The 20947-nt window shown below is 46.6% G+C and overlaps 1 protein-coding gene and 1 long non-coding RNA gene across 5 annotated transcripts in view; one reads left to right on the top strand and one right to left on the bottom strand.

Annotated features, from left to right (window-relative positions):
* The window catches only part of CEMIP2 (cell migration inducing hyaluronidase 2), an 89000-nt gene extending 75056 nt beyond the window's left edge, over positions 1-13944 (bottom strand). Inside the window, exon 1 of one of the 4 annotated variants that reach the window (XM_008256356.5) lies at positions 13810-13944. The gene's annotated coding sequence lies outside the window, so the exon portion shown is untranslated. Of the gene's footprint in view, positions 1-12865; positions 13368-13809 lie in introns of those variants that run through there. The other 3 variants (XM_070050814.2, XM_008256353.5, XM_017341788.4) reach the window with 3 other exon arrangements.
* A 74-nt stretch (positions 13945-14018) lies between these two features.
* LOC138844099 (uncharacterized) lies at positions 14019-20706 on the top strand. The gene is made up of 2 exons (XR_011379533.2): positions 14019-14253; positions 20476-20706. It is a non-coding gene; the product is annotated as an uncharacterized LOC138844099 (long non-coding RNA).
* The last annotated feature ends 241 nt before the right edge of the window (positions 20707-20947 follow it).

Here is a 20947-nt window from a genome sequence, read left to right as displayed (position 1 = left end):
TCTGGGCCTACGAATTCCTGCAAAGCTCTCAGAATCGAGGCTAGCACTCAGACCTGAACTATGTTAACTATAGGGGCAATGGAATCCCTTGCCCTGTGTCAGTCACTCCTCTAACTTAGTGAGTTAACCTTCACAGAGAACCTGAAAACTAAGGAAGATGACTCAGGAACATCAAAGACTTCTGAGATAGGCGGATTGGCCCTGAGATCAAGGGTGATATATTATTTATTTTGATCTCAGAGAACCTTGCACACAGTAAGTACTCAATAACTGACTTCTGAACTTAGTCACAAATTCTTATAAAGAAATTCAGCATAAATGCTAGCAGTGTGAGTGTGTATATAGCTACTGGGGAGAAAACAAATGATTGAAAAAAATTAGGTTCCCCTGGGCCAGTGCTTTGGCATAGTGGGTAAAGCCACCGTCTGCAGTGTCAGCATCCCATATGGGCACCGGTTCAAGTCCCGGCTGCTGCACTTCCAATCCAGCTCTCTGCTATGGCCTGGGAAAGCAGTGGAAGATGGCCCAACTGATTGGGCCCCTGCACCCACAGGGGAAGACATGGAGGAAGCTCCTTGCTCCTGGATTCAGATCGGCACAGCTCCGGCCGTCTTGGCCAATTGGGGAGTGAACCAGCTGATGGAAGACCTCTCTCTCTCTCTCTCTCTGCCTCTCCTCTCTCTGTGTAACTCTGAGTTTCAAAATAAATAAATATTTTAAAAAATTAGGTCCCCTTTCATTTAGCCATGCTTCATTTTGTGTAAGTATATCCCCAATGAATCTGTTGAAGCACAGATTTTTTTTTTCTCTTTCTCTCTCTCACACACACATTGAGATTTCTGATGTATTCCTTCTCCAACATGCTTGTGGCTCTGGGAAATTGACTAATTCCTCTATATCACTTTCTCTGATTTGGGAGAGACTAAGAATACTATTTCAAGCAAAAAAAGCCAATGCATTAATTTTTACAAAGTTTAATCCGTATATGAAATCTAATGGGGACTAATAGGCATTATTAATAACTGCAGGTAGGAATTCTAAAGTTAAACAAAGAGCAGCAAACTACCCAGTTTTCACCACATACTATAAAATGTAGTGGACACGCAGGAAAAACAAAAACATTCCACTCCATCCTGAATGCTGACAGCCAAGAAATGATGTGATCTTATGCAAAGTCTTTATTCAGAGAGCAGCAGTAACTCAATACTAGCAAGGGCTCTTTACGAATAAAAGGGCAAGGGACTGGGTTCTGAACTTCTTTCTACTGTTGAGATACTAATATGTAAGGTAAGTTCACTCTCTCAAATGCCTACCACTTACACAGTGGCTGAGGATACTACCCCAGGGCCACGGCATCATTTCCTCAAGTCATCCAACCCTTCCAACCCATTGCCTAAGGGACACCACAGCCTGGATCAACACACATGCACTGAACAGCCAATAAAAATGCAATCCTTTGACTCATTGACGCTCTTTCAAACCCAGACTATACTTTTTATGAGAATTTATTTTTTGAATGGAAAATCCAGACTCACAGGAATAGTCAAAAAAGCTGGTATCAGCTAATCAAGTCTATTTATTTATTTATCTACTGGATCAAGAACCTAACTTTTGAAACAATATCCAATGTAAGGGTCAACTGTACAGATGATAGTCTTTGTTTTCCAGCAGTTTTGGTTCAACTGGCAAAAATCTGGTTAAGAAAACTTTTCCTCTCATTAAGATCTTGGAAGAATCATATAACATATTGACTAGTATGTCCAACAAGTAAAAACATGCAGCACAACATAAAACAAAATATACAGAAAAAAGAGTGTGTATAAATTATCATGAAAACAAACAGGTTTTACTGTAATTATTAGTATCTCAGCCTAATAAATCTTTAATCAGCTCCTAACTGCCTTGAAATGTTTTTCCACATTCCCACTACCACCACCAATTTACTGGAGAGCCAGAAAGACAGCTCACAGCCCTAAAGGCTGCAAAGGCTAGGTAGAGCCAGGCCAAACCTGGGAGCCAGGAACTCATGCCTGGTCTCCCACATGGGCAGCAGGGACACAGCCACCTGAGCTATCACAAGCTGCCTGCCAGACTGTGCACCAAAAAAAGCTGGAATCAGGAACAGAGCCAGTACTCAAACCCAGGCACCCTGATATGGAATGAGGACATCCCAACTGGCATTATAACCATAAGGCCAAAACGCCTGCTCCCCTTGAATGTTCAACTAATGGCTCCATATTCCCAACGTCCTATTTTTTTAGGAGACACTACGAAGAACAAGATCAAGGTGATTTTCAGGATTGGGGGTTTTAGTTTTGGCAGGGGTGACGAGTGTTTTGTTGGGTGGAAGCAGGAGGTAGGGTGTTTTATTTAGTTCTACTTTAGATTCAGATTATGTTTTATAATAAAAAGTTGAGCTAAAAAGCCCTGACCACACAACATCATTCAATAAGAAATCAATTTAGCAAAGTTGACTTTTTGGCCTTTTGTTTCCCAAATGGTCAAATAAATATTTGTGTGATCAATATTCTTACAAAGACTATATACTTAAACACATATTATAAAGATTTCAAAAACAAAGGTAGAAGCAAAGAGTTTCATGGAAGGGGATCTTTTTATATGTAGTTTAGAGGAATGTATTATATATTCTATTCCCAGAGCACACAGGATAAACAACCATTGCAAAGAATTCTGCATAAATACTAAGTTTCCACATATAGTTATTTAGAAGAAAGCAGATCTTTGGAAGAGCTAAGTCCACTGTCATGCAGAGATCAGCCTGACTTGGTGTAAGCATACCCTCAGAGAACGGAACATCCTCACACTTCACACAGGGTGATGCCTTCACTTCACACTGTTTGCATAAGGCACAGGCTCTGCTACCTAGCACTTCTCGGTAGGTCTTTCTCCCTCAACTCTCACAATCAGTATGAGTCACAATCACCTCTGTCTCTTGCACGCCACCAAGGAGTAAGAAACTTTGCGGTTGATGTATTACATTGATCCTGGTTCACTTTTATGAAGTTGAATGAACCTAGGCCAACATTTAGAGGTAGAACAAGAATGCCCTAATCCGTCATTATAAAACTCCCCTGCGTCAGTCAGCTTTTTGGTACTGCCAAACAAAGAGAAAAACCAACCTTTAGAGAATTAATAGAGTGAAAAGGTTTTCTTAGCTTACAGTTTCGGGGTTCAAGTTAAAGCTCAGGCAGCCCCACTGATTTGGCCTCTGATGAGGGTGGCAGAGTGCATGTAACCAAAAGACCACGTGGGGAACTCCGGAGGCACAGACAGCTTTTATGTCGACTCTCTTGCAAGAACCCAAAAGGTCAGACGAGAACTATCTTCCAAACGCACGCACTCACTGACCTAAGACCCTCCCGTTAGGTTCAACTTACTAATGGTTTCGCCACCTCAAAACAGCGCAACCCCAGCGACCACATCTTACCACATGGACCTTTTGGGGACACCCAAAATAAAATATCCAAACCACAGCATCCCCCTGTGATGTGAAAGAAGACTGGGGAGCTTTCATTAAATCCCCCTACTTGCTTTCTCCACTTAACCAGTGTAGGCATTTTAAGAATGGTATTCCTAAAAGTTAGACCATTGTTCTATAAAAACTTCAACATACCCTAGACTTCTAGCATAAGACCATGTACTCTTCACACTATTTTCTACCTCAAAAAGAGAAATTATAAAGCACATTTCAAATGTATAGTCCTAGAAAGATAAAATTTATTTGAAAACAAATAAACCAAGTAAATACATTTCAATTTTAAACTTAAATAAGTGACTTTCAAGAAACATTTTTAATTCAATCTTATATTGTCACTTGTACTAGGAACATGAGGCACATGGCTAACTTTTCTGATATCAAATACACTAACTAACCCCATCTTTCTTCAGCTCTGGTAAACATGTCCATTATAACCAATGTCTGACCCTAAAGTCAAGATAGGGGGAGGTGTGGTGGAACAGTGAGACAAGCCACTGCCTGCGATGCCCACATCCTATATCACATGGCGAGTTCTGGTCCCAGCTACTCCACTTCCAATCCAGCTTCCTGCTAATGTACCTGGGAAGGCAGCAGATAAGGGCCCAAGTATGTGGGTCCTTCTCACTCATGTGAAAGACAAGGCTGGTGTTTGTAACTCCTGACTTCAGCCTAGCCCTGACATGGTTATTGTGGGTACTTTGAGAGTGAACTAGTGAGTGCTAGTTGTGTCCCTCTCTCTGTCATTCTGCCTTTTAAATAAAAAAATACATCTTTAAAAAAAAGAAAAGATGGCTGAAATGACCATGACTAACAAAAGAAGCATAATGAGGAAAAACACAAATGTACAGACCAAGGGGAGAAAAAGGGTAGCAATGAAGAATATCTGACACCCCTTGCCCAACCAAAAGTAAAAATTAAAAAAAAAAAAAAAAAAAAATTAAAAGAAAATTAAGAAACTAGAGAGGAGGGAAGGAAGAAAGGGTGGGAAATATCATTATGTTCTTAAAACTGTATATATCAAATATATGAAATTTGTTTCCTTTATATAAATTTTTAAAATTAGAAATAAATAAATAAAATAAGAGCAAGGTGCATAGGCCTCTGGGTAGAAGTACAGAGGAGCTCAACACAATCACAGACGGCCACTGCTGTGGTCTGAGTCTCTTCTACTGAGCTGCCACGGACCAAACCAAGCCAAAGTGGAGCCACTCATGCTACCTGCCACATAATCAAAGCAAAACTTTAAGGAAGCAGCTAGATCCCCAAACACACCAATTTTTTTTCCTGAAAACAAATGATTCCAGTCCACTTGAGTCAGTGAACTAAGAAGTCCCCTCTGCTTCTAACCCTGAATTAACCTCATGTTAATTAACCCCATGTTAAACAGTCAGCCTCCTCCCCCCCCCCCCCCCTTGGTCCAGTTCTGGTTCCTGCCTTAGACTGCTCATTGTTATGCTACTGCCCGCTGGGAGCTGTCACTCTGTTCTGTAGAATGCAGGCTGCCTCCATTCAGGAATCATGAATTCCATCTGCAAATCCACTGTAATTTTATCTTAGACAGAACTAGAAGGTAAACTGCGGGAAGGCTGTTGTCCAATCTAGACAAGGAGGTCATTTTATCTGTGGGTCCTTCTCTGCTCCTGTTTCCTTTCCCTCTACTATGATTCCTCCCGTGCCCTTCTCTCTGAATCTTGCTGTTGAAAAGCTGTTCTCTCTTCTCCCCTCCCTCACAATGCTCCTTCGTCTACCCCACTCCCCTACACCCTTGTTTCCCAGCAGCTGGGACGACACAAGAGGGGCCTCCAACCTGCGAGTGACGGATGGCTGTGCAGAGGCACACAATGCAGGGTGCAGGCCTGTCATCAGCTGTGCAGCTGACCTTACAGAGAAAAGAACCAAAGGGGAAGCCTGACCTGAGAGGGGCTGATTTAATGAAGGTTACAGCAGAGATGCAGGGCTGCCTCTGGGCGGCAATTTCTCCACAGCCCCAGGGACAAAGCTTGAATACACTTGAAAGGGCTCAGGAAGTTAAGTTGTAGAATGCCAGAAGGTGGGAAAAAGAAAAGACAACAGCACTATGTTGGGTAAACAAGCACAGAATTGCCAAAAGCTCATGATCTAGCGATATACTGATTATCAATATGCAATGACAACAGGAAACATGGCAAAGAGTCTTTTTTGAATTGCCTTTCAAACCAAGAAAGATTCTGGGTAATGTATAAGAAATGATCAGGCGGAAAGGGTCCTGGGATACTCAGTCCAGCATCAAAGTAAAGCTTCTGTAAATAGCAGAGCCAGAATCAGAGCCCAAGTGTACTATTTCTCTTAGCTATAACTCACAGCCTATTTTTAATGCAAAATTAACCAGTGAGAATAGTCCTGCCAAACAAGGATCCAGTTACCAGTTCAGCTTTGAGCATCTCTGATAAGACAAGGACTTTGCTAGATAGTGGGGATCCAGTGATTCAAAATAACAACACACACACACACACACACACACACAGTCCCTACCTCCAGAGAGCCCTAAGTACAGGACCAGGGAGATAGGGAGGTGACCTGAATACACAACTAATTGCAATGCATATAGGGACCAAGAAACTGAGCTGATGGATCTGAGGTGGTCACTGAATCCCTGTGAATGGAGGAGAGTTGGTGCATTTACTCACCTGAATGTGTCCCATCAGATCATTACTAAGTTTCCTCATTTTGTGTGTGTGAATGTGTGTGAACAAAAACCCAGCACTGAACTCTGCCACAACAGGACAGACAGCACTCTGTCCAGCGAGGATCAGCACCGTGGAGAGAACAACAGACACAGGAAGTCTTTTGTGTTCTTTGACAGGTTAGCAGGCAGTCACCTGAGAGTGAGGTTCAGGTCAAAACATGAAACAGTCATGAAACAGTCATAGTCCCCAGTTCCCCTCTGCCTAAGGCATGTGAAACCTAGCTCAAAGGGGCCCTATGACACCTCAGAAACTTCCTTAATTCTCATCAAGAGTTCAGGGGCAGGGACTCCAATGAACAAGCAATTCTCCAGCCGCCCCGGAGCAGTGGCTGGACTCTTCAAGACTCAGCTGGGATTGAACACAGCCAGCAGGACAGACAAGCAGGGCCCATGTGATGAGGTCAAGGAAACAAGAAGTGATAGGATATTTGATGGTTAAAGCCAAGCTTCGACAGTGCACGGTAACCAGAGAGCTGAGGAAAGGTATCCGCCAGCTACAATGGGAAGGGTGGCCGGAGGGTGCAGGCAGACAGCACTTAAATCAGCACAGGCACCAGGGAAGGCAGCAATTATCATTAATCAAAAGATGTCATAACCGTGATGAAACGATTATTAATGCCTCTTGGTCTTGGGAGCTGTACCTTCATGCACATCTTATTTTCTTCCAAACTGTTAGCGAATCAACATTAGTAGCACTGTGTTTATATTTAAATATGCCAGAAGATGAGTGGTTTAAACCGTAGGTACTTTTTGAGCAACTAAAGCCATATCTTTCTTATAGATGAAGTATGGTATTTCTTAAAACATCAAATAAAGCTGATGTTACACCAGTACTGAAAACAATGTTATGTTGGGTGGTGTGTGTTTTTTTTTAACCATAACTTAAAAAAAAAAAATGACTCATTTTTGTCATTCCCCCTGAAACAGGAATCAGACATCTGTCCATGTACTCAACTCAATCTTTCCAATCTCTAAAATGTTAATCATTAACTTTCCAATTTCATTGTATGTGCAAACTATTCATTCTTCAGAGAAGTGAGTCACAACTTGCAAAGGCCATTATGACTACATAAGGCATACTGTCTCCAAAGTGCACACCAATAACTAACTAAAAACCCCCAATCAGTCACGATTTTGCTTTTAAGGGCAACTAAGTAATGAGATCTGCCCAGGACATCTGGTTCATGGTGGCTTTCCCTATGTTGTAAGACATTTTTATCAACCAGGACAATTCTCTTCTGGGGACACAACACACAGATGGTCTTAAATTGCAACTCTGCTAGGCAACGTCTTAATTGTCCCGCCATGCAGTGTTAAAGCCATATTTTAGAAACACAATAGAGAAAGAAGGGCACAATCTCTCCTAGGCAAACTTTTCATTGTGTAAACTTCTCATCTACTGCCAAAGGCAAGCTCAGAGTCCTAGGGAGCAGCCCTGATACAACAATGTGGAAAGTTTAGCACTCATCACTAAGTAACAGAATTGTCACTTTATAAATCTGGTTATAAAGTCAGTCCAATGATAACAATGTCAAAGCTGATTTGTCTCAAAGACTGACTTATTGAGAGGTAGCAATTTTGTGTTTTAAGGTATACGCAGCTTCCCAGTCTGTTTCACTTTTTTTAAAGAGACATCTTAATACAGCCCATAAGCCTTGCTTTTCTTTGTACTGCTCACAGACACCAGTACAGTGCCTTGAAATGTAATAAAGTACTTGACAAATACAATTCAGGTCAACCAATATTACAGTCTTCTCAAAGCACATACCGGGAAAATGAAAGAACATGCAAACAGATTTCTAGTATGTTCTTAGGACTCCCACAGAAATGTGAATAATATTTCCAGGAACTTGCTTTTCTGAAAAAAAAATGCACACATCTACAGTATTTTAAATTTGCATCCTGTTTATAGAAAATGCAAGTAAAACTAACATAAGCTTTACACTTCCCTATTTGACAAAAATTTATTACAAGTAACATCACTCCACTACATGTACAGTATCATGTGAAAGTACTAAGAAATTTAAAGAAGATAGTTCGGTGCCATGGATTTCTAAGCCCAAATGCAAATTTCTTGACCACAAAAACATTAAGATAATTAAATTGCTAACAGAGCCAAACAGGAATAAATGACAATTATGGGGGAGAGAGATAGTGTCTAGAAACAAAATCATCCTTGTCCCTGCTGGGCCATCAACTGCCTATGTGACCTTACCTAATTTGTTACCGTCTTTGGGTCTCACTGCCTTATTTGAATAAGAACCTTTGGGGGTGGGCATCAAGGCACAGGGGTAAGATGCTGCTTGAGATGTCCCATATCAGAGAGAAGGTTGCAGTCCCAACTATTCCACCTCTGATCTAGCTTCCTGCCGATACATCCTGGGAGGCAGGAGATGACGGCTCAAGTGTGTGAGCCCCTGCCACCAAGTGGGAGACCAAAATGGAGTCCTGGGTTCCTGACTTCAGCCTGGCCCAGCCCTGGTTCTCATAGACGTTTGAAGAGTGAACCAGCTAATGGAAGGTCTGCATATCTGTGTGTGTGTGTGTGTGTGTGTGTGTCTGTTGCTCCGCCTTTCAAGTAAATGAAAATAAAAGTAGGCAAGCAAGCAAAATCCTTAAAATCCCTCAGAACCACATGCTAAGATTCAGCATACCAAGGGGCTCACGAAAAATGCATATTATTTTAAAAAAACTATGTAAAGATTTCAAAAAAATTGTTGCACCAAAGTAAATTTATCTTTTAATTCTATTTTTCCATAAACTTTCTGAAACATCCTCGCATGCAGTATGGTCCAGAAAACTGATTGATGTTCATATCAACCCTTCTCCTAAAAAAAAAAAGTCACTTTTAACTGGATGGTTTTAAATATCTGAGTTTGGATTTCTATCAAAGGCAATTTATTAAAATGTCAGAGGAGCTTAAGTCCATTTCAAGTAGAGAACTCAATCAAGTATTGCTTACAGATTCAAGTTTCACCTAGCAGCTGCTGCTATTGTGAGCACAGCCTTTAATAGCAGTCTAGTCGAAAATTACACCCTTTTACAAATGCAGAAACCTAGTAAGAGTGATTTTCATGGTCTCAAAAATGCAGATGTGTGTGGCTTTTTTTTCTTTTCCACAGTCATCTTTTAGGGCAGAGGAAAGTAGAGAGGCCAGCTGGGCGTGGAGGGTGGGAGAGTACGGTTATCACAATACAAACCCAGACAAGCCCCTCTTAACTGATGCTCTGTTGCCAGACATCCCATCCCTCTAACTAATGCTCACAATGCAAATGAAACAGAGGTTCCCTGTGGCTGTGATGGGACAAGCCTGGACCATGGAAGCATATCACATGACAATAGCTAACTGCATTCTGAAACTGGGGTTCCGAACATTCTGGAAAAGAGCCAATCAAATGGAAATCTGTGGTTGAGACCAGTTGGATCAAGCTGTGATTTATCTCTATTTAGAGTTTTCAAAAAAAAAAAAAACCCACATATTTTTAAAAGTTCCTTTTGATACCAAACAGCTAGCTTACATAGTATTTAACATACACATCTCAAATTTCATCCTCAAAATATTCCACAAAGCAGTTTGAAACTCATTTTACGGATGAAGTAACGACGTGAGCAAGACTAGAGGATTTTCTCTACAGCAAATGGTTAGCAATCATAAGGGCCTTTGTTATAAACCCAAGCCTGACTTCAAGCCTTCCAACCTTCACATTTCAAAATCCAGCTTTCAGTCCCCACCATTGTGTCTGATTTAATAAATTTTATTTTTCACAAAACTGTTCCCTTACCTTAAGCCCACCACCATGATGTTCTTCCTAGGACTTCTTAAAGTATCTTATACACAACGATCCTTCCAAACATGCTTCCTGGGCCTAATTGTTCATTTCCTCATCTCCTGTGCCAGCTTATCTCTTCAGAAGCAGAGATTGTATCTTGCTGTTACAGCTGGAAACCACCACACAACTACCCCATCCAACTCCTTCTCCCAACCATCAGGAGTACGCCACACTGCAGCTGTCAGGATTGCTCCCAGCTAGGTCTGACACACAATGGGTGATTAATAAGTGCTCACCAGGGTCTGTGTGCTGTGGCACAGTAGGCTAAGCCACTGCCTGCAGCACCAGACCCGGCTGCTCCACTTCCGATCCAGCTCTCTGCTATAGCCTGGGAAAGCAGTAGAAGATGGCCCAAGTCCTTGGCCCCCTGCACCCTCATGGGAGACCCAGAAAAAGCTCCTGACTCCTGGCTTTGGCCTGGCTCAGCTCTGGCCGTGTGGCCATCTGGGGAGTGAACCAGCAGATGGAATATCTCTCTCTCTCTCTCTCTCTGTCTCTACCTCTCTGTAACTCTACTTCAGAAATAAATAAATACAATCTTTAAAAAGTGCTCACTGGACGGATGGTGGGTGGGTGCATGGATGATGTGATGCTCATAAATATTGCAGCGCACTTTACAATGCACATATTCACACACGGGGGGGGGGTATTTCAAATTTCAAACAATAAAACTGACAGTGGTTATTACGTTTTCTCTTTTTGAAATGCAATTCCTCTTTCTCAACTCCAGAAACTTGCACAGAGGCACAAAGCTGGTAAGTAGTTCAGTCTCAACTACAGAAATGGTCCACAGGGCCAGCATTGTGGCACAGCAGGTTAAGCTGTTGCCTGTCACCCCGGTTTGAGTCCTGGTTCCTCCACATATGATCCGGCTCCCTGCTAATACACCTGGGAAAGCAGCAAAAGATGGCCCAAGTTAGTTGGCCCCTGCCACTCACATGGGAGACCCAGATGGAGTTCTTGGGCCTGGCCAGTCCCAGTAGTTAAGGCCATCTGGGGAGTGAACCAGCAAACAGAAGACCTCTTTCTCTGTCTCTCCCTCTCTCTCTCTAATTCTGCCTTCCCAGTAAATAAATAAATAAATATTTTAGAGAAAGAGAGAGAGAGAAAGGAAGGCAGAAGAAAGAAAAGGAAGAAAGTAAGGAAGAAATGGCCAACAAGACTACACTGCCCCCTTGTCTTCTCATTTTCTATGGAGCAGTTTGAGGGCAGGCTTGATTAGGTCTACTGGAATCTGCCGTGTTGCCCTAGTCTGATTTCTTGCTGAAAGTCTGACACTTTTGAAAAGCTGTAAGTTGCAGGCTAGATCTAGGAAGGAGACACAGGCAATCCAAACAAGCATGTTGTAAGACTTCTGCCTCCCTGTGTGTACACAAACATAAACACACACACACACACACACACACACACGGATCTGTCTGGGCTTACCTCTCATTCACAGGCTGATAAAGCAGAAAGCCCCATAAGGTGCTCCCCAAAGTTCAGTAAACAGCAAAAGCACCTACTGCACATCGCTCGGCCCAGAAATGCAAGCTTAAAATGAAAGGAACACAGCCAGAGTACAACAGCCAGACCAATTCTGCAAAGAGCAGGCTTCCTTACAGGGTCACATCCAATCAAGCAAAGAATCACAAGGCCAACTACTTATGTGTGTATGCGTTTAAGACAGTCTCTCACAACAGGTTCTCGGGTCTGGAGAATTCAGGTCTCCCTCAGCTCAAGTGCGTGCTCTGTCCCTCCCCCTTGTCTCTCAATTCTTCTCACTTGTCACTGGAAAGAGTTCACAAAACTACATCCGCACACCGTGAACCTGTGCAAGCGTGCAGCGTCGCACCACGCTGTCACAGTAGAGGCAGTGCAGGCGGTGAGCGAGCGGCTCTGGAGCGCATCTCTCTCGACACCATCAGGCACTCCACCGTTAACCCGACGGCAGATGAAAGGAGACATATATCAAAGTGTGTTTTCCTAACCTTACACCGAGAATTTAAGTGAGCTGTTTCCGCTCCACGGCGAGGTCTGGCGACACACTTCAACCATCAGCAGAGCGCACCCGGGGAAGTCAGGACCTTAGTTCTATTGCGAAGGGTAGAGTTAACTCACATTCACTGCGGCGCTTTGGGTCTACCCAGAGAGGCTCCCCCTGCCTTGCCGGGACCCCTGAACTCTGCAGGGCAAAGCTGGGAGCGGGGTCCGACGCTGCCGCTCTTCCCCAGCTAGAAAGCAAGCTGCAGGCGAATTGGAAGCCTCGCCTTACCTTTCACAGCGAGGGAGGTGGGGGGCGGGGAAGCTGCCCAGTCGGGGGAGTCGGAAGGAGACAAAGATCACCCCCAAAGGCGCGCGCGCGCGCGCACTGCAGCGCAGACTCCACAATGCACATTCCAGCAACCTTGCCCCGACGGCCGCTTCCTGTGGGGCTTGCTCCCCACCCCAACCGTCCGCGGAAAGTTGAAGGCTGTTCGCACCGACTTTGAAAGCTCTCCATTGTTCCCTTCCCCCATGACGGTAAATAAAAAAGCGAGAGGGGCAGAGAAACCCAGACTCGGGTGGCACGGATCCTTTCTTTGGGAAAGGTCTGACTCCGGGGGGAGAGGGGGGCGGGATCTGGTTACTTCCAACCCAAAGAAGGGACCGGCAAAGGGGGAGGCCGGGAGCACTTCTTCCCCTCCAGCCCAAACGCCCGACGGCCGCCCAGCGCCCGGCCTCCAGGAGCCGGGAAGGTGCGCGAGCCCCGCGCAGCGCTGGCGCCCGCGCAGCGCCCCCGGGGCGGCAGGGGAGGCGGGGCGGGGGGCGGGCGACCCGCTCGCGCCTTACCTTCCCCTCCCCCGCTCGGCGTCGTTTGACTCAGGTGCCTACGCAGCGATGCGAAGGGACAGAGCAGGGCTCCGGGCGTCCCCGGGTCCGGATCTCCTCTCCATGGCCAGGAAGCCCAACGAGCCCCGGCGCGCGCTGCTGCTGCTCTTTTCGGCAACTGGCAGCCGCAGCCTCCGCCTGGAGGTGAAACTCTTCTCCCGGGATGACGCGCACTTCCCTCCGCCTCCGCCTCCGCCTCCGCCTCCTCCAGCCCCGAGCCTCCCGAGCCGGGGCCTCGGCTCGCTCTCTCCGGGAGCAGCCGCTCGGCTTTCTCCGCTTCCTCCCCTTCGGGGTGGCGCGGACCCGAGCGTCCTCGCTAAAACCGGGGAGGCGGCGGCGCGCGGCAGAGCGGAGTCGCGGGAGTCGCGCTGGTCCCCGGTCGGCGGGCGCCGCGGCTCGCGAAGGTCGCGCTCAGCCTCCGCCGGCCAGACAAGCGGCCCGGCTCTGCGGGGCCCAGGGCTGCGGATTGGGCTGGAGCGCGGGCCACGGGGAGGGAGGCGGGGAGAGGGGAGGAGCCTGCCGCGGCCAGGAGGCGGTGGCCGCGCGGGGCTCCTCCCGCCGTCCCCCGGCTGCGGGCGAGCGGCCGACTGGGGCGCTCAGCGCCACTCGCTGCCGCGCGCAGGGACAGCGCCGGGGCGCACGGCCGGCACGCAGGGGCCCCAAGCAGCGCCCCGGGCTGCGGCTGCAGGCTCCGACCGGGTCAGGGCGCGCGTCCTCGGTCTGACTGCACCTAGATCCTGCGTCCCCATCACCCTATAGATGAATCGGACCCCGCCGCTGACCTGAACCCTGTTGTCTCAGGGCTGCGGGCTCAGCCTGACTCCACGCCCCATCACCCCCGAAGGGACTGCCACACTCCCACCAATTGTCTTTGCATCGGATCGCCGCACCACGGTCGCCCCCACCTGGCCAGCCGCAGGCGCTGAGTTCCTAGCCCTCTAGGAAGAGCCAGCAGCTCTCAAACTCAGGACAGCTCCTCTGGTGGCTTGAAGCGACCCCAGCACCCCGAGCTCAGGCCGGAATAAATATGCCTACGTCTCCCCCTCCCCACCCCCCGCGCCTCACCGCGCCGCTCTGAGTGGCTGCCGCTTGCAGGGGCGGTCCCGAAAGCCACACCCCAGCCCACCCCAATGCCGAGGTACCTCTCCGTCGCCCGCACCCGCTGCGGGGGAGCCCCGCCGCCGCCCCCCGTCCCGCCCCCTAGGCTCCCGCTGATGACGCGGTGCAGGCGTGATCTGTCAGACCCACGAGGTCCCCAGCTAGTGACAGCTGCGGGGCTGCCGAAGCCAGGCCGTCGTCATCCTCAGCTCAATTCGGAGTTGGACGTTTTCCCGTAGGAAACTCGTCCAGTGAGTACTGTACTGATAGAACTCAGTTTGCAGGGTTGCTCTATTTTGCTTATTTTCCCCACCCTTTGAGTAAAAAGTTTCGTGATACTATGACACACTGAGCTGGCGGGGAGGGGAATTCCCTGTTTCGAGGGTTTTGGGTTCAGGATTTTGTCGAAGGGATCAGTGTTTCCAATTCTTGGCTTATGCTAACAGTCCTCTGAGGGCACTTGGGAAAAAATTGCATTTCCAGATGTCGCCTCATCTCCTGAATCAGGGGTGACTGGGACATGTTCCTTTGGGGATCAGTGCTAGAATGCATCCGCCCATTAATTAAAACCTTGGAAAGAGGCCCCCAGAGCAGCAGCGCGGTCTCGCGCTGAGGCTTGCAGTGCCCTTACCCGACTGCCCTTGGGTGCCACTGTTCCTTCTGGGAGAGGGGAAAAGGAAAGGAAGTAATTATAGTAATTAACGTGTTGCCAGGTTAATTCGCTGTTTGTGATGCCGGCGACCCAATTCCCTGCGCCTGGTTGAGTCCTGGTTCCCCCACTTCTAATCCAGCTTTGTGCCCATATACCCTGGGAGGCAGCAGGTGATGGCTCCATTACCTGGGTCCCTGCCACCCACATGGGAGACCCTGATTGGCTTCACCCAACGCAGGCTGTTGTGGGCATATGGGGAGGGAACCAGCAGATGGAAGATCTGGATCCCCTTCTCTCCACCCTTCAAATTAAATATATTTTTAAGGCATATGGTTTCAAACAAGCTAGAAGTGACTGAGAACCACTTTAGTGGTCTAAAGGTGAAATTTTTAGGACCATGCCTTATGCAAACAGGACAGGAGCTGTCTGTACAGTGAGGTCTCCTCCAAGATAACAGATTCTAATCCCTGGAACCAGTAACTGTCACCTTATATAGCAACAGGGTCTTTGCAGTTGTGATTAAATTAAGGATCTTGAGTTGGGGAGATGGCTCTGGATTATCAAGGTGGGCCCCAACTGCAGTTCCATGTACCCTGATGAGAAAACAGCAGAGGGAGATTTAACACATACACATTAGGAGGAGCCAGTGTGACCAAGGAGGCAGAGACTGGAGTGATGTGGCCACAAGTCAAGGAATCAGCAATCAGAAGCAATCACCAGTAATTGGAAGATGGAAGAAACAAAAAAAAGATTCTACCCAGAAGCTTGATTAAAAAAAAAAGAAAGGGGAAGAGAAGGAAAGGAAAGGGAAGGGAAGGGAAGGGAAGGGAAGGGAAGGGAAGGGAAGGGAAGGGAAGGAGAGGGAAGGGGAAGGGAGAGGAGGGGAGGGGAGGGGAGGGGAGGGGAGGGGAAGGGAGGGGAGGGGAGGGAAGAGAGCAGCCAGAACTCAAACCAGCACTTTGATATGGAATGTCAGTGCTGCAGGAGGCAGCTCAGCTCACTGTGCCACAACCTCAGTCCCTGGAACTTTGACTTTGGTGCAGAAAAAGCTTAGCTTGGGCTTCTGGCCTCCTTGGACTTCTGGCGTCCAGAAGTATGAAAATAAATTTTTACTGTATTAAGCTACTAAGTTTGCGGTAATGTGTTGTAGCAACCATAGGAAAGTGGTGCACTCTGAGTCATGTGCCAACTTGCTATAAAATAGATGCCCATTTCTGGATCCTCACTAAGTTCCAGGCATTTTGCCTGAAGTTAGGATATGTTATCTATTAAATCTATCTAATAATTATTCCAATTTTCAACGTGGCTCACTGTGTCCCAGGCCACACAAGAGCCCAATGGAGTCAAGTCTACAAACTACTCAAATGATGCAAATAGTTATTATGGGGCAGGTGTTTGGGGCAGTGGCCAGGTCGTCCCTTGGAGTGTCTGCATGCCATATCCGAGCACTGGGCTCGAGTCAGGGCCCTGCTGCCAACCCAGCTTCCTGCTGGCTCGAAACCTAGGAGGCAGCAGACGATGATGGCTGAAGTGGCCAGGCACCTGCGCCTTCTTGGGAGACCTAGATTGAGTTCCAGACTCCTGGCTGCAATCTGGCCAGCCCTAGAGAGAGTAGATGTATCTCTGTCTCTTTCTCCTCCCATGCCTGCCTCCCTCTTTCCAGTAAATAAATAAATTTAGAGAAAAGCAGCAATTACATTCATATGGACTATGTTAATGAGTTTGCTTGCAGAGGCCTACCTCCCACACTCTATACCTATTACCAAGGGAAATGGATGTTGACAGAGGAGCAGTCTGCATTTCCCAGCCTTCTGCTGATTTTGTTGTGAACCCAAAGCTGCTCTTCGAAAAAGTCTGTTAACAATAATAACACAAACAGGAAATTCCTTGTAGAGCCTACCTTTGTGAATTTTATAAATTTGTGTTTTTAGATATTTGTCTGGAAAATGAGAAATAAAAGGAAACTGATGTGAAAGGAAATTAGGAAAGAGGCAGACAAGGTGAGAGGGACACAGACTTTGGTTACTGGAATTGATGTCATAGACTGGGTTCCCAGGGGAGCAGGCTGTGAGACAGACAGCAGGATGTGCACTGGGGAATGCCCATGGGGTCAACGTGGAAGGAGAGGCCGGAAGCAGGATGAGAAACAGGGAGAAGCTGAGCTATGATGTGCACCCGGCAGCCTCCAGTGACAACACGGGAGCTTCTGGAGCCAGTAAGGGACTTCAGACTCGTTGGGCCTAAGTGTCTGAGCCTTTCCATACACCCCCAGATCACTCACTGGTTCTGGTCCACCCTTCAGGTGGCCTGCCCTTGGGCAAGGCGACTGTGCCACTGAGGCTGTCCTCAGAAAGACCAGCTGCCAGCAGTGCTCAGAGCTGCTCAGCAAGTCCCTCCTTGCAGGCAGATCTGGGCAGTTCGTCGCCATGTCACTTACACAGTGTGTGTCACCTCACTGGAGCTGCCACTCTTTCCAAATGAGGAGAGAAACTCTCAAGGTCAGTGCAGTGCTCACAGGATTCATGTTAATTTCCTGGTGGTGACTGAGCTTCCACCAAGGCTAGCATATTGGCTAGGAGTGGAGGCCATTAAATCAGCTTGCCTGGAGTAGAAGCAGGGGTCACAACTCACTAGCTTATGCAACCTCATATGAGGTGCCCAGCCTCTCTGTGCCTTGGAGTTTTCCTTTTTTCATGGGAACAATAACAGTACTTAGGCCACAGAGTCATTGTGAGAATCAACTATGGCAGTGCTGTAAGGGCTCAGGTGCACATCTCAAATGTGCTCAGTGAATTATGTTAGTGATACCTCTGGTCATCTCTTCTTTATCCCTCCATGACTGGCTGAATGGGAATTTCAAGTCAGGTTCCATGTATGATAAGCACAAGCTAGAAGAAGATGGCACTTTCTTTTTCGTGGTTAGAAACAGGAGCCACACCCCCAAACATGCCTGGTCTTTTCAAACCTCTGCATGTGCTTCCTTGCTCCTGTCTCTTTGAAACGCCAATTCTCCAGATCCTGTATCCCTGTGGCCCCACGCTTCCTCACACCTGCTATTCCATCTGCTGAGGACTATATCAAATGCTACCTGTCTATGAAACATGCCACGGTCAGTCCTGACCTGGCCTCAGCTCTGATGGCCCCGTTCACACCTGCTAACACTCCTACCACAATGTGATGCAATTATTTCACAGGTCATCCCCTCCACCCCCATCCCTGGATGGTTCCCATCGTGCCCACTTCTCCAAGGCTGGTGGAATGGGTGCCTGAAGATTCAGGGATTCAAGACAGAACTTTATTCATTCCTAAATCCATAGGGCTTAGCACAGTGTTTACTGAGTGTACGTGCTCGGTGAATGACTAAGGGAGAGGACGGGACCAGGTACCCCCACAGATGTGCACCTCTGCCCAGCACTGCCAGTGCGTCTTCCTGCTTTGCATTTTCAACCCTTGCTTGCCTATTACCCACTCTTCCCTCTGTTTTCCCCCAGGCTGCTAGAATTTACTTCCTTCAAACAGTGTTTCTTTCTAGAGGGTCTGAACAGATCCTCTTTAAATCATACCTGTTCCTATTACACCTGGTGAGTGTTGTGGGTGTAGAAAGACTCCTCCAGGTGACTAATGTTTGGAGGGTGTTGATAGACTCTTTGCCATCTTCACCCTACTGTAACGTCTTAGAGGAATTTTTCCCTGCTGGCCCGGTATAATAACATTACCGAATGTTAGTGTGACCTTTCTCCACTGGGGTACAGCTCTGGGTCTACAAAACCGTCTTTTCTTTCTTTGCTTCCTTCCATCCTACAAACTTCATTCTCACACTTCATCGGCTCATTATGAAGGCTGCATGTTTCCTGTTCAACTCTCTGGACGCTTGCTTTAAATTATGATGTAAGCAATTCCGATCTAGCTAAAACTCTGACCCGGTCTTTTCAGAGAAAGGAAAACATTTATTTTATTTTAAAATCTCTAAATTTTGTGAGATCTGTAGGCCTTAAACTTCTTTTTTTCTCCTGCAAAAACATGACTTTCTACTCTTAAAAAAAAAGTGATATCCTGTTCTGATTCCCATCTGACATCTGAAAAATTTTCACAAAACCTTTTTAAGGTATACATTTTTAGTATTTTCCTTCTTTTAAAGCCTATTCAGCAATCTTTATACAAGTGGTTCTGCTTTGCTGTTGGCACCTAAACCCAAGAATTAGAAAGAATATTTCTTGCATGAGCATTTGTCTTACTTGATAACATATCCATGTGCCATGTCAGACAGCCCTAGATTCATACCTGCCCCATGCTCCTGACTCCATATTCTGGCTGATACACATCCTGGAAGGAAGCAGGTGATGGCTCAAGTATGTGGGTTCCTGCCACCCACATGGAAGACCTGGATTGAGTTCCTGGTTCCAAATTTTGGCATAAGGCTAGACTTAGCCCAGACTGTTGTAGGAATGTGAGGAGTAAACCAGCAAATGGCATCTCTCTCTCTTTCCCCTCAAATACTTAAAAAAACAAAGAATTATTTTCATTAAAAAAGGGCACTTTGCCAGCGCTGCAGCTCACTAGGCTAATCCTCCACCTTGCAGCGCCGGCACACCTGGTTCTAGTCCCGGTCGGGGCGCCGGATTCTATCCTGGTTGCCCCTCTTCCAGGCTAGCTCTCTGCTGTGGCCAGGGAAGGCAGTGGAGGATGGCCCAAGTCCTTGGGCCCTGCACCCCATGGGAGACCAGGATAAGTACCTGGCTCCTGCCATCGGATCAGCGCAGTGCGCCGGCTACAGCACGCCAGCCGCGGCGGCCATTGGAGGGTGAACCACCGGCAAAGGAAGACCTTTCTCTCTGTCTCTCTCTCTCACTGTCCACTCTGCCTGTCAAAAAAAAAGGGCACTTTGCCCAATTCTCACTTCACAGTTGAGGACACTGCCCCTGAGAAAGGAAATGAGTTACCTATGGTCACTCTGTTAGAATGACATTCGTCAGACATTGGCATAGGCAAAAACTTCTTAGAAAAGACCCCAGAGGCACAATCAAGGCCAAAATTGACAAATGGGATTACATCAAGCTGAGAAGCTTCTGTACTGCAAAAGAAACACTCAGCTAAGTGAAGAGGTAACCAACAGAATGGGAAAAATTTTTGCTAACGGTACAACTGATAATGATTAACATCCAGAATCTATAAAGAGCTCACAAAACTCATCAGCAGCAAAACAAGCAATCCAGTTATGCAACAGACAAAGGACTTGAACAGGCATGTTCCAAGAGAGGAAATTCAAATGGCCAACATAAATGTGAAAAAATGCTCAGGATCACTAGCCATCAGGGAAATAAAAATCAAAACTGCAATGAGATTTCACCTCACCTCTGTTAGAATGGTTTTCATACAGAAATCAACAAACAACAAATGCTGGGGAGGATGTGGGGGAAAAGGTACCCTAATCCACTGTTGTGGAAAACAGTATGGAGATACCTCAGAAATCTGAAAATAGATCTAGCATATGATCCAAGCATCCTACTCCTGGGAATTTACCCAAACCAAAAGAAGTCAGCCTATGAAAGAGTTATCTGTAACCCCATGTTCATTGCAGCTCAATTCACAATAGCTAAGATATGGAATCAATCCAGATGTCCATCAGCTGTTGACTAGATAAAGAAATTATGGTATATATACACTATGGAGTACTACTCAGCTGTTAAAAAAGTGTGAAATCCAGGACCAGTGCTATAGCACAGCGGGTTAAAGCCCCAGCCTGCAGTGCCGGTATTCCACATGGGCACCAGTTCAAGTCCCAGTGGCTCCTCTTCTGATACAGCTCTCTGCTATGGTCTAGGAAAGCAGAAGAAGATGTCCCAAGTCCTTGGGCCCCTGCACCCGCATGGGAGACATGGAAGAAGCTCCTGGCTCCTGGCTTTGGATCAGCTCAGCTCTGGCCATTGCAGTCATTTGGGGAGTGAACCAGCAGAATGGAAGACCTCTCTCTCTCTCTCTCTCTCTCTCTGCTTCTCCTTTTCTCTCTACATAACTTAGACTTTCAAATAAATACAATAATTATTTTTAAAAAGTATGAAATCCTATTTTTGCAACAAAATGGATAGAACTAAAAACCATTATATTTAGTGATATAAGCCAGTCCCAAAAAGACAGATACCATATGTTTTCCCTGATCTGAGTACCTAAAAGAGAGTACCTAAAATGTAATGTATTGGATTGAAACAGACATTTTGATATTCAATGATTGTTTACAGCCCTTGTCTCTTCCATTGAGGAAGAGTTGTTTTTTTCTTCATACTATTTGTTGAACT

Source organism: Oryctolagus cuniculus, chromosome 1 (assembly GCF_051225735.1).
Source record: "Oryctolagus cuniculus isolate XC-2025 breed Fujian yellow rabbit chromosome 1, ASM5122573v1, whole genome shotgun sequence".
Lineage (NCBI taxonomy): Eukaryota > Metazoa > Chordata > Mammalia > Lagomorpha > Leporidae > Oryctolagus > Oryctolagus cuniculus.
This window is presented reverse-complemented; position numbering and strand designations above follow the sequence as displayed.